The sequence below is a fragment of the Gossypium arboreum genome, chromosome 8, assembly GCF_025698485.1.
Source record: "Gossypium arboreum isolate Shixiya-1 chromosome 8, ASM2569848v2, whole genome shotgun sequence".
Lineage (NCBI taxonomy): Eukaryota > Viridiplantae > Streptophyta > Magnoliopsida > Malvales > Malvaceae > Gossypium > Gossypium arboreum.
The window spans coordinates 97,041,748-97,058,953 of record NC_069077.1 but is presented as its reverse complement, the minus strand read 5'-3'; the positions used below and the strand labels follow the sequence as shown (position 1 = coordinate 97,058,953).

Below are 17,206 nucleotides of genomic sequence, written 5' to 3'. Positions count from 1 at the left end.
GTCCCGAAACCACATTCCGGCTAGGGTCCATTTTGGGCTGTCACAGAACTCCACTATACTGGACCGAGCTTAGTGAGAAACAAATTCACGGGGTTGATTTGGTTAGAGAAACTGATGAGAAAGTGAAAGTAATTCGTGATTGTTTGAAAGGAGCTACAGATCGACAGAAATCGTACGCGGATTTGAAATGGAAGGAAATTGAATTTTAGATTGGTGATAAAGTGTTTATGAAAGTGTCTCCGTGGAAGAAAATCCTTATATTTGGTCGCAAAGGCAAGTTGAGTCTGCATTTCATTGGGTCGTATGAGATTATTGAAAGAATAAGGCCAGTGGCATATCGACTACTTTGCCATCAGAATTAGAGAGGATCCACAACGTGTTTCATATATCGATGTTGCGACGATACCGATCAGATCTTTTGCATATAATTTCCCCAACAGAGATTGAGATTCAACCCGATATGACATACGGTGAAGAACCGATAAAGTGCTAGCTCGAGAGGTCAAACAATTGAGAAATAAAAACATAGCTCTAGTGAAAGTTTTGCGGAAACTACATGGGGCCGAAGAGGCTACATGGGAACATGAGGAAGCTATGAGAAAACAGCACCCTAACGTCTTTTCTGATAAGATTTTCGGGGACAAAAATCCCTAAAGGGAAGAGTTGTAATAGCTTGTTTTTGGGTCAAATTGGAACAGCGATTTTGAGACCCCAAATTCGAAGTAGAAATATTTATTTATTATTTATTTAAGGTCTATAGCATGATAGAATAATTGTGTGAAAATTTCGTTAAAAAATTTTATCGATTGAGTGCTCAATTTAACTGGAAGGACTAAATTGCAATAGATGCCAAACTTGAGTTCCCTTAACTAAAGGTGTTTAATTATTATGAATTCTTAAATTAGAGGTCCTTAAATGGTAATTAGACCATTATACTTCTTAGTGGACAAAAATGGACATGGTTTGGTGAATTTCCAAAGTTTTGCATTAAGGGTATTTTGGTAAACTAGTAATTAAATGATTTAATAAGCTAAAATAAAGTCAAATTTTTTATTCATCTTCATCCTCATAGCCAAATTTTCAAGGGATTCCATAACTAGGGTTTTGGCCACTTTCAAGCTCGATTGTAAGTCCGTTCTTGCCCCGTTTTTAATGACTTTTATATTTTTGAGATCATTGTAACTTAATTTAGCTATTTCAAGGACTAATTTGAAAGAAAGTTAAAGTCTAAAATTTCACCCATGTTGAAATGTTTGTATTTTGATGTTTGATGGTAGAAAATACATGTTCGTTGCTAGTTAAACAATGTTTGTAAAGTGATTTTTGATAAAAACATTAAATAGGGACTTATTTGTAAAAGTCTATAAAATGTGTAGAAAAGTGTGAATAAATGAAAAATATGGACTGTTATGAGTACAAATAATATTCGGCTAGGCTTGGGTTGTGATGAAATTGAAAGAAATTCATTTTACGAGCCTAGGGACTAAATTGTAAAATGTTGAAATGTTAAGGGTAAAAATGAAAAAATTGTCATAATGTGTTTTTGGGCTGAATATAATAATGTGATGATTATATAAGTTAAATGTGGTATTATAGATCAAGAAAAACGAAGTTCGGATCTAGATCGAGGGAAAAATAAAGTAATTGACGAATAAATCATTTTCATCGTTTTTGCATCCGAGGTAATTCGTATGTTAAATAAGCTTTATTATAATTGTATTTTTAATGCTTTAATATTGTATGAATTGTATAAAGGACTCTATGGACACGTTCGACGATGTTTTGGCAAGCGAGAAATCCCAATCGAACCTTAGGAATAGATTAGAATACAAGTGACATGTCACTAGGGTTTTATGTTATGTGATCCGGGTGCTGGTCCTGTATGTTCTACCAGTGGCTAAGTATACCAGCATATGTTGTGGTTACTTGACAGCTTGTGCGAACAGCACCGTGTAGCTACATCTTAACTGACAGCTTGTGTGAGCAGGCCCGTTAATGGCTCGAGAGCGAGCATATATGTGATATGAGATAGAGGTAGCAATGGCTACATATGTGGTACCTTGGTGCAAGGTTTACTCGAGTATCTGATATTATTATTCTGAGTGGTTCAATGGTGTAACAAAGATGAGAATGAGTATGAAATCATTATAAGTGGGATAGGTATGTGCACAAAACTTATAATTACTAAATTCGCGAAATGATGAAATCAAGATAAGTTGTGGTCGAATGAAATATGATCATGAGAATATGGTAAAACATAGTATCTTAAGTTATATTATTTGCATGTTAATGTATAGTAAGGTTAGCTTATTTCTTTCATACAAGCTTGCTAAGCTATATAACTTACTCCGTTTTATTTTCCATGTTTTATAGTGTCACCAAGCTAGTTCAGGTTGGAGATCGTCAGAAATCACATCACACTATCAAACTGTTATTTTGGGTACGGATGATTTTAAACATTTTTAGTATATGGCATGTTTAGAGACTTGGCCATTTTTGTTATATGTGTCATCATGATTTGGCCAAATATATTAGCTTGTAATGGTCATAGGCTTGTTTTGGTATTTGGCTATGTAACTTGGCTCATTTTGATTTAATTGGTTGTAAGCTTAAGTATATTCGTATATGTGCAAATATCTCCTTTATGATGTGGTCTATAAATGACTGGTGAATGATTGAATATGGCCTAATGGTTTTGTTGTTGAATAGTTAAGGTTGGCTCATTAGTATGCAAAGAAAACTAAGTAAAAATTATGCATGTTATTGGTTGCTATATTGGAACTTGTGGAATGTGAGTTTGGTATAATTTGGATTAGCAAAATATGATGTGGTAAAACTGTTGAGTGTGGATAATGAAATGACACGATTTGGCCTTGTTTGCGAATGTTTTGGTTGGCTAAATATGTCATGATTTATGCCATTAAGATTGTGGGTGTGTATGTGCAAATGAGGGTGAAAAATGGCTAGGTAAATAGCCTTTATTTTGTCTACACGAGTAGACACACGGGCGTGTGTCTAGACCGTGTGTGACAGCCCGAAATTGACCCTAGTCGGAAAGTGGTTTCGGGACCACAAGACCGAGTCATAAAAATAATTAGCTGTCATATTTGATGCTCATTATATGTACATATGCATGTGAGAAAATTTAGAAATGTGCTAGGCAAATGTAAGTGGCCTATTTGTGCATGTTGCAAAATAATTGTACTTGCATGTCAAATTCCCCACTCTAGAGGAAGTGGTAACCATGATGGTATGGGATACAAAAAAATATATGCATTTTGTATTAATATTATAATGACTACATGGTTTTATAATAGGAAATAAGTATTAGAAAAAAAAAGAAAAGAAAATATTTGGCTTTCTCATCAATTGGCATGCGAATAAGAGAAAGGGGGAAAGGAGTGAAAGAGGAAAAATTTTGTTTATTTTCCGCCATTCTCTTTCTTGTTCGAATAGAGATGGAAGAGGAAAGCTATTGCATGTTAATTTGAAGCTCAATTTGGAGCTGGTTCCTTAGGAAATTCGGTGCAGTAAGAAAGGGAAAGGCACGGTTTTAGAGTAGTCTCAGTTGGGTTTTTTTTTGGTGAGATTTTCACGCCCTTTTCTTTTCTCCTTTTTCCCTTATTGTTCTATCAAATGGTGAAACCGCAACGATGGTAGGAGATGGAAGTTTAACTGTTGTTGCATGCTTGAGATAGCATACATGCTAATAATGTTTGTATTCCTTGCGTGTGGTTCAATTGATATGGAAAGAAATGGATAGTAGTGATGTATTTAATGCTATTGAATTCTTGTCGAATGCGGTTTAATGTATCAAATTTATGCTGTGGAAATTAGTTTGTGTTTTAAAATGTACAAACCTGGTCATTTATGTGTTTAATCTTGCCATTACGAGGACTGTTTGGTGAGAATAAATACAAAGCATAGGTTTGTTGAACTTATATCTAAGGGTTATTTAATCTGTTGACTTTAGTGAGTTCTTGAACTCCATACTTTAAAATTTTATTTATTTTAATGTTCATTCATTGTTACTTTCAGTTGAAAAAGGTTAAAGTTATATTTGGGTATTCAATTGGAAAAAGGTTAATTAATTTTGATAATGACTATTTGCGTGGTGAATGGTACATTAAAGTTTAAAAAGCACATTTGGGGAAGGTTAGAAGTTAACTTACATGTTGTTGGGTTTGTCTTGCATGAGGGAGTTAAAATTGAACTTAAGATAATTTATTACTAATTAATATGCTATTGTAAATTATTGGTTGTCCAAATTAGGACAAATTCATGGTGCTTAGCTAATTAATATGCTTCTGTTATACTGTAAATAATTGGCTGCACAAATATTATGAATACATAATGTATGATAAGTTTATTAAGTTACAAAACATTATACATGATTGGCCAATGTAAATTATTTGAGTAAAGTATATCTTGATGGTACATTTCGGCTAGTATAAAATGTATATGGATGTTGTATGACTATGTTTAATCTGGAAAGTAAATTGTTTGATCTAGCTCAAGAGCCTAGAGGATCAAAGTTGGATAAGGGAAAGAAAGAGGTGATCGAATAGCCGTCGTAATCGTTCGGCAACTTTCGAGGTAAGTTTGAAGTGATTAAACGTTGAGTAAATTCAATCATAATAGGACATAATGAGTTGATTTAATAAGATATGATGTGGCCATGATATGTCTTAAACCCAAATGGTAAGTTCACAAGTGTTTGGACTTGGAAATTTAAGAGCAAATTGTAATAATTTGCTTGGACAGCAGCAGTAATGTGATTTTAGAAAATCACTATAAATTGTTGGTGTGGAATTATAGGCTGAATAAAATATTTAATCAAAGCTTAGTTGGTCTAGTTTCTTCTAAAAGAGACCGTGGAAGCAAAGAAATTTCCTATAAAGAGATATTTAAAGTTGTGCGGGACAGTGTCGGAATGACTCCGAAATCCCCTGTTCTGTTTTTGGAAAATCATTATAATTTGTACAAAAATGGTTATAAGATAAGATTTATATGCTTAGACTCCTTAATGAGTCTAGTTTCAAATGGAATCAAATAGAACACATTATGAATTCTGTACAATGAAAAATTTGATTTGTAGCGAAGAGTGATCAGATTAGTCAAACAGTGAAACAGGGGAAACTTTAAGAAAAATCTGGTATTGATTGGCCAAACCAAAAATTCTGAAAATTTCATGGATGGAAGATATATGAGTCTATATTCTGAGAAAATTAACGACAAGTGATTTGGAGTCTTGTAGCTCCGGGTATAAATAATTTAGTGACCATTGCTCAGGAAAACAGCTCGTAGCGAATATGTGATTTTGTTGTAAACATGGGTAAAAAAAACTTGTTTTAGTTGCTCATAAGCTATTGATTGATCCCATACTGGAATTCTAAATTGTGATATTGTAAAATGATACATGAGTGTTAGATGGATCTTTGATATCAAAATTTGTGAAATTGTAAGTTTATGAGTATTCGAATATGAAATGATAGTATGGCGTGAAATTGAATTATTCGTTGGAAAATGATTGATGGAGATTCGGCCAAGACCAAGTCTGTACATAATAATATATGTATATAAGGCCTAATGGCCGATGTGATGAATGTGAAAGTGTATATATATGTGATAAGGCCTAACGGCCGATGTGATGAATGTGAAAATGTATATATATGTGATAAGGCCTAATGGCCGATGTGATGAATGTGAAAATGTATATATATGTGATAAGGCCTAAAGGCCGATGTGATGAATGTGAAAATGTATATATATGTGATAAGGCCTAATGGCCAATGTGATGAATGTGAAAGTGTATATCTATATATGTGGTAAAGCCGAATGGCTAATGTGAATGTTGTAACATGTGATCAAGTGTACATGAAATTTGGAAATATGCTCCGGGTGAGACCCGATGACTACGTGTGGAGATTATGTCCGGGTACGACCCGATGACTACGTGTGGAGATTATGTCCGGGTAAGACTTCGTAATAAGAATTGCTTATAAAATATACGCAATGCGAAAGGTTAAACAGGTATGTACTCCAAGCTTATATATGATGCATACGATAGCAATCTATGGGACTATTCCTATGATTATGTGACATCGGATTAGTGTGAGAGGTTATGTGAAACCATACGATATATCTATGTCACATGAGCTCACTTTTATGTGAGAGTTTATCTGCCTGTTGTATATGATGAGATGTGCATATTCGGTAAAGGGATGGTATGCCCAAAGGAAGAGTGAAATAAAAATACGAACAACTATGTTATAATTTGATTGTTGTCTGTTGACCTTGCTTAAAACTTACTAAGCATTGTAATGCTTACTCTGCTTATTCTGCTTCCTCGCCTTATAGGTCTCATTGCGAAGCTACGGTGCTCGAGGATCGTCGACAACTAGTCACACTATCACTATCCACTGTTTGGTACTGCTATGTTTTGGAATATCTTATGGCATGTATAGAATAGACTAGTAGTGAGAGGATATTTTGGTTAATGTATAGGACTACCCTTTTGTTGTGGGTCATGGACCCTTTGGATTTGTATAATTTTGGATAGCCATGCGAAAATGGCTTATAAATGTTTTGAGCATAATGTTATAATCATTCGGTATGTATATGCTCATTAAGAGGCATGGAAATGTTTGGCAACGATCAGCCATTAGAATGGTTCATCATGATTATATTTTGGACTATATATGCAAGAGGGTTAGTTGAATCATAGAAACTATGTGTTAGATAAAGTCCACCCTAAAAATAGATGCTGGCAGCAGCAGTGATGTGGATATGAAAAATCACTAAAAATAGTATAGATGGAATTAAATAGTGAATAAATTATGTAAATGAACCTTGATGAATCTACTTTCATATGGAAGAAACGAAATGGTCATATGAGTTGTATGTTGAGAGATATTTAGGTTTTCGTGAAACAGGGTCAGAGCAATTTCTGGATTCCCTGTTCCGAATTTGGAAATTCATTGTAAATTAACCAGAGATAATTAGGAGTCATGCCATATATTTATAAATTCCTCTTTGAGTCTAGTTTCTATAGAAATAAACGGCATCAGTATTGAAGCCCTGTACAGGGAGATATCCAGGTCGTAATGCATGAAGGTCAGTGTAGTCGCACCCTGTAACAGGGGAGAATTTAACTAATAAACTGTACTAATTGGCCCGACTAAAAATTCTAGAAAAAAATTTGTAGATGCATATACGAGTCTAGTTTCAGGGAAAAATTATGAAACTGGTTTTCGAGTTTTGGAACTCAAGATATGATTTTTAAAGTGACAGTGACGCAGTTAGCCAACTGCCTGGAAAATTTTTAAAATGGACTGTGAAAGTGAATGGTTTAAGCCGTTAACCCCTCGTATCCGACTCCGGCAGTGGACTCGGGTACGGGGTGTTACACCGTGTGTGACACACGGTCTGCCCCATGGGCCTGTGTTTTGTTCGTGTGTCCCCTACACCTTAATTTTGTGAAACAGAGTGCTTAGAATTGAGCACACAAGTAGAGACACAGGCATGTGTCTCATCCATGTGAGGGACACGACCTCAAGCACAGGCATGTGTCCCAATCGTGTGAAGTTTGCACCTATTTTGTGAAAATTAAATTAACCACACGGCCTAGCACACGAGCGTGTGACTTGGCTATAACTTTAATTTTTTCATGCTTTGCAGAGCAGAGAGTTACACGGGTTAGGGACACGAGTGTGTGTGACACACGGGCATGCCCCAAACCACACGGGCGTGTGACCCCTGTTCATAACAAAAAAATTTTAAGTTTTGTAAAAATTTCTTAAGTTCTCGGTTTAGTCCTAAATCACTTCCAAAGCATGTTTTGGGCGTCGTAGGCTCATTTTAGGGACCTTTACATTTGAATACAAATGGTTTTAATTTGGATGTAAATTTATGACTCAGAATTGTATGTTGTTTGCTTTGTAAGTCCAGTAATGCCTCGTACCCTATTTCGGCATTGAATACGGATAAGGGGTGTTACAAGAGGTGTTACATTTAGTGGTATCAGAGCTACGATGTAGCCGATTCTCGGATTTAACGAAGCAAACACGAGTTTAGCTATTCATGCCATTATATAATTCGTGATAGTGAGATGTCTCCTGACATTTTAAATGTGTTTTTCATATAGTAATGTCATCCAACCAAGCTAGAGCTGAATCCGAGGAAGCTGGGAATAATGCTTCAGCTTAAGTTCAAAGAATTGCATCGCATCTTGTAGTGAAAGGCTTGTATCTGAAGGCCGAAGTAAAGAGGCAAAACAGTCCTTCTTTCAATTGATGAATGAATGGTTTACTGTGTATTTAAGAACAAACCCCACTATACAACAACCTCGCCCACCTGCTCCTCAACCGATTTCTGAGATGCCATAGGGTGTTGAACCTGTTAGAACTAGTAAGCCTCTGGTAGATAAAATCCGTAAGCATGAGGCAAAAGAAATTTAGAGCTACCTTAGATGATGATTCAGAAAGGGCTGAATTTTGGTAGGAAAATACCACCTGGGTTTTTCATAAATTATCTTGTACACTATTGAATATCAAAAGCGTGCGAGATCTCTCTTGAAAGATACTGACTTATCATTGGTGGAATACCATAACTTTAGTTGTACCGAGAGAGAACTTTACATGGGAATTCTTTCAAGCTGAATTCAGAAAGAAATATGTTAGTCAAAGATTTATGAATCAGAAAAAGAAAGAATTTTTATAACTCAAGCAGAGAGACATGATTGTTTCTGAGTATGAACGAGAATTTGTTCGGTTGAGCAAATATGCCAGAGAATGGGTTCTAACCGAGGCTGATATGTGTAAATGCTTTGAAGAGGGTTTAAATAAAGATATCAAGTTATTGATCGGAATTCTCGAAATAAGGGAATTTGCGGTGTTAGCAGTTTGACACACAAAGCTGAAGAATTGAGTAAAGAAAAGAAACAAGCTGAAAGAGAGGCTCGAGTTTCTGGAAAAAAGATTATAAGTAAGTCACAATCATCTGCTTCTAAGAAAATAAAAAAGTATTATGATCGTGTTACTACATCTACGGGGTATTCTAGAAAAGAGTTAGGCTCTCAACGCTCTAACCCGTGGTCTTCATCACCATCTGTAACCAATGTGGGTAGTGTCGGTCATCCCAAACCAAAGTGTAAGCATTGCAAAAAATTTCATTTTGGGAATGTCGTTTGAGAAATGGAGCTTGTTACCGATGTAGTTCATTTGACCATTTTCTCAGAGATTGCCCAGAAAGAGTTGAAAAAGAAATAGAACCAACTCCAAAGCTGAGTAACCTTATCTCGAGGGGCAGACCAACATTTTGCCACAACAAAACTTCACTCATTTACTTTCTTTTCTCGTACCCAACACCTGCCAATTCACCACCACACATAACCCTTCCACAAGAAAAAAAAAAGCAACTAACATGTAAACACAGTCCAAGCTCCAAATGCAATATGAATAAAAGAAATGGAATGTCTTTAAATGCAACTAAATTCTCCTAAGTACAAGCAATTAACTAGGTCTAAAAGCATGAAATATAACTCTTTTCAAGAGTTATGAGTTACGCTCATCCTTTAGCTTGCATGCATTCTTGGATGCGGATTTTGGAGGTTGCAAATTAGATAAGAAAAACACCATCGATACTTATCAATCCTTAGGTAACATGCTCGTATCATGGTTTTCAAAGAAAATCAATAGTGTTGCATTGTCCACCACCGAAGCGAAATACATTTCTGTCGGTAGTTGTTGTGCTCAATTTTTATGGATGAAACAACAAGTTATGGACTATGGAATTGATGTAGATACCATTCCTATCAAGTTTGACAGTACCAATGTTATTTGTCTCACTAAAAATCCATCCATCACTCTAGGACTAAACACATTGAAATTAGACATCATTTCTTTAGAGATCATGTCCAAAGAGGAGATGTAGTTCTAGAAGTTGTTGACACTTTGCACAAATTAGTAGATATTTTTACTAAACCATTAGAAAGAAAGTTTTTGAACACTTAAGAAAGAACTAGGTATCACTTCCTTACTTTGAATGTGTTCATTTGATTTTTAAGCACTTTAAATGTTTTCAAAATTGGTTTTTGACTTGAAGTTAAATGAAAAAGCATGTACAAATAATTTTTATGGCTCTTATATGCAATGAGTTAGGGGGAACCAAAAGTTGCATGGTTAATCTATTTTGACCAATCTAGTCTAGTATGCAAATTTCTATACCTTTGAATATGCTTATATAGACTTTACTTGGTAAAGTTAATCAATTTTTTATATGCATGAAATATTCTATGATTCATATGCATCATACCTAAATTCTGCACATTTCATCATATGAAATCATTAGAATTTACTAAAAAGTCATCTTAGGATAGTCTAGAGTGTTTTAGTACTTAGAAATAGAGGTGATCATGGGCGGGCGGGCTTGGTTGTTGGCCGGCCCAAATAAAATTTTAGGCCCATCTACTAGGCCGGGCTGACCCGTCCAAATATGGGCCTAAAATTTTGCCCAAGCCCTACCGAAATGAAATTACTAAGCCTGAGTCCCACTGGCCGCCCATATTAATTTTTTTTCCTTATTTCATTAAATAAAAATTTAAAATATAATAAATCAAATATATTTAAAAACATAAAAATAAATATTAAAACAAATAAAAATAATACTAAAACAATTCTTAAAACAATACACAAATTAACAATATAATAAAAATAGTTATATTAAAATTTAAAATAATTAAAATAAAATAAAAAATATATTAATATATAATTGGGCTGGGCTCGGCCAAAAAACTCTTACTGAGGCCTGCCCGTTTTTAAGCAGGCCTCGTTTTTTTGCCCAAGCCCATTTTTCGCCTATATTTTTACCCAAACCCTCCCATTTTTCGGGCGGGCCTTCGGGCCGGGCCGAGCCGCCCAGCCCATGATCAGCTCTACTTAGAAACAAGGTTGGGAAATTTTTTTTTGCAATTTGGAACCACTTTGGGCACTTTCAAATCGGTACTTAACAAAATTTATCGATACTAAAGAAAAAATATCGATACTTATCCATAAGTGTTGATACTTTCAGGGCTTTTAAAATTCCTGCAACATGTTTTAAAGCAGTTTCGGGCAAAAAAAAATTCTCATTTTTTCCTCCACTGAATCCCTTAAATCAAACCACTCAAAATCCTTCAAATTTTTCATCCACTTTTCGATATTATCACTCTAAACACTTCACATTTCAACCTTACCAAGGATTCAACAGGTTTTGCTTTAGATTTTTCATCTTCTACAAGCATTTTCAAGGTAAAATATTTTTTGCCTATTTTGATTTTAAACCAAAATATGTGTTCAATGCTTTTTTGAAATTTGTTATTAAGTTGATTTAGAACTGTCATTTCGTAATCTTGTTGCATGAGGTTACCCAAATTCAAAACTTTCTTGAAAACTTCTCTCAGAAACATTGCCCACAAAGTGTTCGATAAAATTCTCCAATGAACTTTCTAATTTGTCTAGTGAGTCTATTGCTTCTAGTTAGTTAACATGCCTCTTAAGAAACAATCTCAACCCGATGCCTCTTCATCTAATCCTTTGAGTTGCCAAAACAATTCTTTAAACAATTATTTTCGAAATGCCAATGAACAATTTCATTTTTATAATTATTTTTCAACTCATAAAGTCAATGTTTTTAGAACTCTTGATTTTGATTCTTTAGCTGATTTTGACTTTGCATATCTTGCTACTTTGGCTGAATGGCATTGGATCGACTTTTTAAAATTCATTCTCAAACACATGCTAATCTAGTTCGAGCATTTTATTTTATGCTTGAACATGACTCAATGAGTGAGACCATAGGTGTGATCAACTAATTTCTTATGCATACACCTATTTGTCTCACCTTGGAGGATTCTGAAAATTTCTTAAAATTACCCGATGGCAAGACAAACAAAAAAGACCCTTTTAATTCGGCTTGGTTGTTGCAAGCTCAAACTCATTCGAGCTCTCTATCTATGATCATGTCTTACATCTCATTCTAACATGGATGTTACGTCCTATTTCAAAACATGTCATTCTTCGATCCATCGATTATTGGTGGATTGATAGTTTTCAACTCAATAGGAGATCCGACCTTGCCCTTATCATGTTTAATAATATTATTAAGGTCATAGGTATGGAGCTCACTAACACTATCACATTATCTTTTGGAACCTATCTCTCTTCCATATTCAAAAAGCTCAAAATCCCTACCAGAGGTGATCCTCCAATAACCTATCCTACTCCTCTTGGTTTTGGTGCTTTTCGACATATGGGATATAGAAAGGATCCCTATACTGGTGCTCAGATCAAGGGTGGTCCACTTGAGATCTATAGAGATGAAGATAAGGATATGGGTGAGATTCCCGATCTGATTCCTACTCAAGAGCATGCTCCTCCTCCCATGCCTACTCCAACTAAAGATCAAACCTTTTCAACAGATACTCTTTCCATTCTTGGAGTTATTAATGCTTTGAACGATGAGTTTTGAGGCTTTTAGACTTCAGTTGATGTGAGGATGAATACATTGGAGGATAATATGATTTATATTATGTCTCAATTCCCTCCACCGCAACCTCCACCTCAAGAGGAATATGATAGGTGTTGCATCTTCATACATTTTCATGCGCATCATTAGGTTATTTTAAATTGTTTCTTATAACTATGTTTGTTTAAGCTAAATGTTTACTTTGGTATATTAAGATGCTTTAATGTTTAATTTTATGTTAATTCCTATTTCTTATTTGTTTCATCTTATTGAACTTGTTGGTTCTTTCTTTCTCTTAAGCTTTATTTGTTCTTTTATTTTTTATATAACAAAAAGGGGGAGAAAGAAGGTAAATTGGTTGATAAGGTAAAGCGGCTAAATTCTTAATTTCAACAATTTTGTGACAATTAAGTGACCAATTTTTCAAACCATAAAATCAAGCCCTTGATTAAAATTGAACTTTAAAAATAGGGAGTAGCTTATTCAAAAATAAATTTACCAAAATGTTTTGTTATATAAAAAGGGGAGATTGTTAAAGTAAGCTTTATTTGATAAATTATTTTGATATAACAAATAAAAATGTTTTTGAATAAAGATTGTTTTTGAACTAAGGATTGATGAAGTTCAAAGTAAAAAGTTTTAAAGTAAAAAGTTTTTTAAAGTCTCCAAATACTTTAGAGAATACTTTGAACAAGAAATATTTTGGGACAAGTTCAAAACACTTCAAGTATTTTTATCTCAAGTGAAACAATTTTAAAATCGAGTGAAACAGTTTTGAATCGATTGAAAATTTTTAACTCAAGTGAAAAACTTGCTCCCTCAACAAAAACTATCGATACTTATCAGTAAGTATTGATACCCATATATTTTTATCAATACCTTTACTGGCATCGATACAATTTTTGCAATCTAACTTTGAAAAAAAAAATTAGCAAACATTTTAAATATCGTTACTTAACATTAAGTATCGATACCAAGATATTTTTATCGATACCTTATTTGGTATCGATACGGATTTTGCATTCTGACTTCGAAGGATTTTTTGAACAAACACATTCAATATTGAAACCCATTAAAAATTATTGATACATTTTATCAGGTATCAATAAATTTCCTTTGGTATTGATATAAATAGGGCTAACAGTCACAAAACTGTTGCATTAAATGCTATCAGTATCAATAACAATAAAAAAGTATTAATACCGATTGTTGTAGGTGACTTAAATGCACTGGTATTTTCATCCCCAACGGCTCTATACTATTCCATCAACCACAATGGTTGGAAATCAATTTGGGACTATAAATACCATCTTCTAAAGGTTCAACAATAAGAGAAATTATAAAGCTTAAAGTGCCATTTCTGTCAACCTTAGAGCTCAATATTCACATATTTGTACAAACACTTGTGAGTTTTCAATGTTTTTCATTCAGCTCAAGTGTTTTTCTTTGTCCTTGTGCTTAATTGACAAACACACTAGTCTTGTTAGGATTATTTTCTTTGTTTGTTTATTTGTTTCTCTTTGACAGGGTTTGTGTCTTAAGATTTGAGTAGAACTCTTAAGGGAACTGTAAGGTTAAACCTTATTCTCAAAGGTTGATCAAATTAGTGAATTTGAGAAAATCCTTAGTTATGGAAAGCTAAGGTAGTGGAGTAGGCAATTTGGGTAGAACTACATCGTTGCGTTCATTGTTCCATATTCTTTCTTTGCTTCCACTAAATTTTTAAAGGGTCAATTCATCCTCTCTTGGCTATTTCGATTGAGTTATTGTGTAACACCCCGTACCCGAGTCCGTTACCGGAGTCGAACACAAGGTGCACACAGACTTAACTTAATTGTTTTCACAGTCCTAAAAAAAAAAAAAAATTTCCAGACTACCTGGTTACTGCGTCACTGTCGCCTTAAAAATCATATCTTGAGTTTTAAAGCTCGAAAACCCGTTTCGTAAATTTTACCTGAAACTAGACTCATAAGTCCATCAACATATTTTTTTCTAGAATTTTTGGTCAGGCCAATTAGTACAGTTTATTAGTTAAAGTCTCCCCTAATCCAGGGTTCGACTACACTGACCCTCACGCATTACGAATTGGATATCTCCCTGTAAAGGGCTTCAATACTGATGCCGTTTGTTTCTATAGAAACTAGACTCAGAGAGGAATCTATACATATATGGCATGACTCCTAATTATCTCTGGTTAATTTACAATGAATTTCCAAAGTCGGAACAGGGGATCCAGAAACCGTTCTGGCCCTGTTTCACGAGAACTTTAATATCTCTTAACATATAACTCATATGACCGTTTTGTTTCTTCCATATGAAAGTAGATTCATCAAGGTTCATTTACATAATTTATTAGCTATTTAATACCATTCCTACCATTTTTAGTGATTTTTCACATCCACATCACTGCTGCTGTCAGCATCTGCCTTTAAGGTAGGCTTTACCTATTTCATGATTTCCATGATTCAATTGGCCCTTTTTGCATACATAGCACAAAGTGTGATCATGATTAACCATTCCAATGGCTAATCGTTTCAAAACAATTCCATACCTCATAATGATCAACATACAAACGATTATAGTACTATGCTAAAACGTATATAAGCCATTTTCGCATGGCTATCCAAGTTTACACAAAACCGAAAGGTACATGACCTACAACAAAAGGGTAGTCCTATACATGCCATTTCAAAGTTCAACTAAAATTGTACCAAAATGGGGGCTTTGATAGTGTGGATGACTTGACTTGATGATCCCGAATCCGATTGCTAACGAGCAAAATCTATAAAACAGAGAGCCAAAGCAGCGGGGTAAGCATTTTAATGCTTAGTAAGTCTCAAATAATGAAATCAGCTTTGACTAAAGTATTACATTTACATAACTAAATGAATCACTTTATTAATACACATTCTCATAGTCATACTTACTTCACATTACCGACCCTTATGTTTATACACAAAAGAACAACTTAGCCAAAGGCGGTAGCTCGTTTATCAACCGAGCGAGTACTTACTTGTAAGGGCTCAACTAATTCAAGCACATACTGAACATACCTCATTGCTGGAATTTTCACAAGTGTATAAACTGAAATTTTACAGCAAGATTACTCATTTCGAGTCACGTACCTTGAGATTCAACCGGATATAACCACAAGCACAATTGCCTTGGTCTTAACCCGGATTTGGTAACTTGCACAATTGCCTTGGTCTTAGCCGGTTGGTAACTTGCACAATTGCCTTGGTCTTAGCCGGATATAACAACCCGCACGAATGCCTTCGGTCTTAGCCGGATATAATCACTAGCATAAATGCCTTGAGACTTAGCCCGGTATCATTCAAATGCTCATGTACACATATATCAATAATCACGACACATTCATATTTCATTTTCGTTACTAAGGCTCAAACACAAAATATTTATCAAACCTTTACAATTTCGCTCAATAGCCACACACAAGGAGCATGATTTCAATATAATTCAAGTAGGGTCATTACTCAAGACTTACCTTGGATGTTGTCGAGCGATTTCGACGACTATTCGATTACTTTTTCCTTTCCTTATCCAACTGTGGTCCTCTAAGCTCTTGAGCTAATTCACACAAATTTAACTTATTAAAATCTCATTATGATAGCTTATGGCGAATATGACAAGGAGTTTAAATGGTCATATGGCCATCCTTTAGCTCAAATACACAATGGTCATGCACAATTTTTAATCACAACAAACAATTCAATACAATTCATTCAAACATCAAAGTGAAGCTCAAGGTACTTAGCCCTTATATACATTAGACATTAGAGTCACATGTGTACGAAATCACGAATCAATTCAACACATTAGTTAGTACTCTCCTTAGCGAATTTTCCAAGCCAAGAATAGGCATCAATATGCTTGCCTCTAACCGAATGCATGCACACCAACCCCCCCTTCATGTGGCCGAATATGCATGTCCATGTTGAGGTCAATTATACACTTAATACCACACAAAACAGCATACATTTTACTAACTAACGATTACATATTGTAGCTCAATACACATCTCTCATGTACTTCATAACCGAAACATCATCACAAGCAAATATATACCTTGAAATAGTATATATGTCATGCCAATACATCATGTGCAAACATATATACATATAGGTGCAAGGGCGAATCATAAGGATGACTATGACTATCTCATATATTTTCATTATGGCGAATGCTCCTTCTACCCCATTTACCTTCACAAAGCATGAACTTCATCATCCAACTTACAAGCTTACAATGTCATGAAGTTTAACCTCATGGTATCTATCAAACTCTCACTCAAAAGTGCTAAAAGAATATTCAATAATCATCAATCCACCATCACATGCACCATTACAAAGCTTCACTTTTAGCATGCAAATGATATCAACACAACCTCACCTTAGCCGAATATCATCTCCATGACATAGTAAGGATTTGAACCATGGCTAGTTAGAACTCAAGCTAACTACTAAAATATACATGAATCTCATGGCAAAACATCAAACTTACCTTAATCTAGGTACAAGTATGGCCAAACCTCCTCCTAAACCTCTTCCAAACCAACATGAAACAAGAATTCCTTCCTTCTTCCTTAGAATTTTCAGCCCAAAGGAAATGAAAAATGATGAACAAAATTTCTTCTTTCTTTCTCCACAACTCACGGCAATGGGCATGCATGAGACCATTTTTT

At 34.7% G+C, this 17,206-nt stretch overlaps 1 long non-coding RNA gene across 1 annotated transcript; it reads left to right on the top strand.

Moving 5' to 3' along the window:
- The first annotated feature begins 10,979 nt into the window (after positions 1 to 10,979).
- Positions 10,980 to 12,761, top strand: LOC108468918 (uncharacterized). Its single transcript, XR_001869011.2, has 2 exons — positions 10,980 to 11,288; positions 12,217 to 12,761. It is a non-coding gene; the product is annotated as an uncharacterized LOC108468918 (long non-coding RNA).
- Positions 12,762 to 17,206: the final 4,445 nt, after the last annotated feature.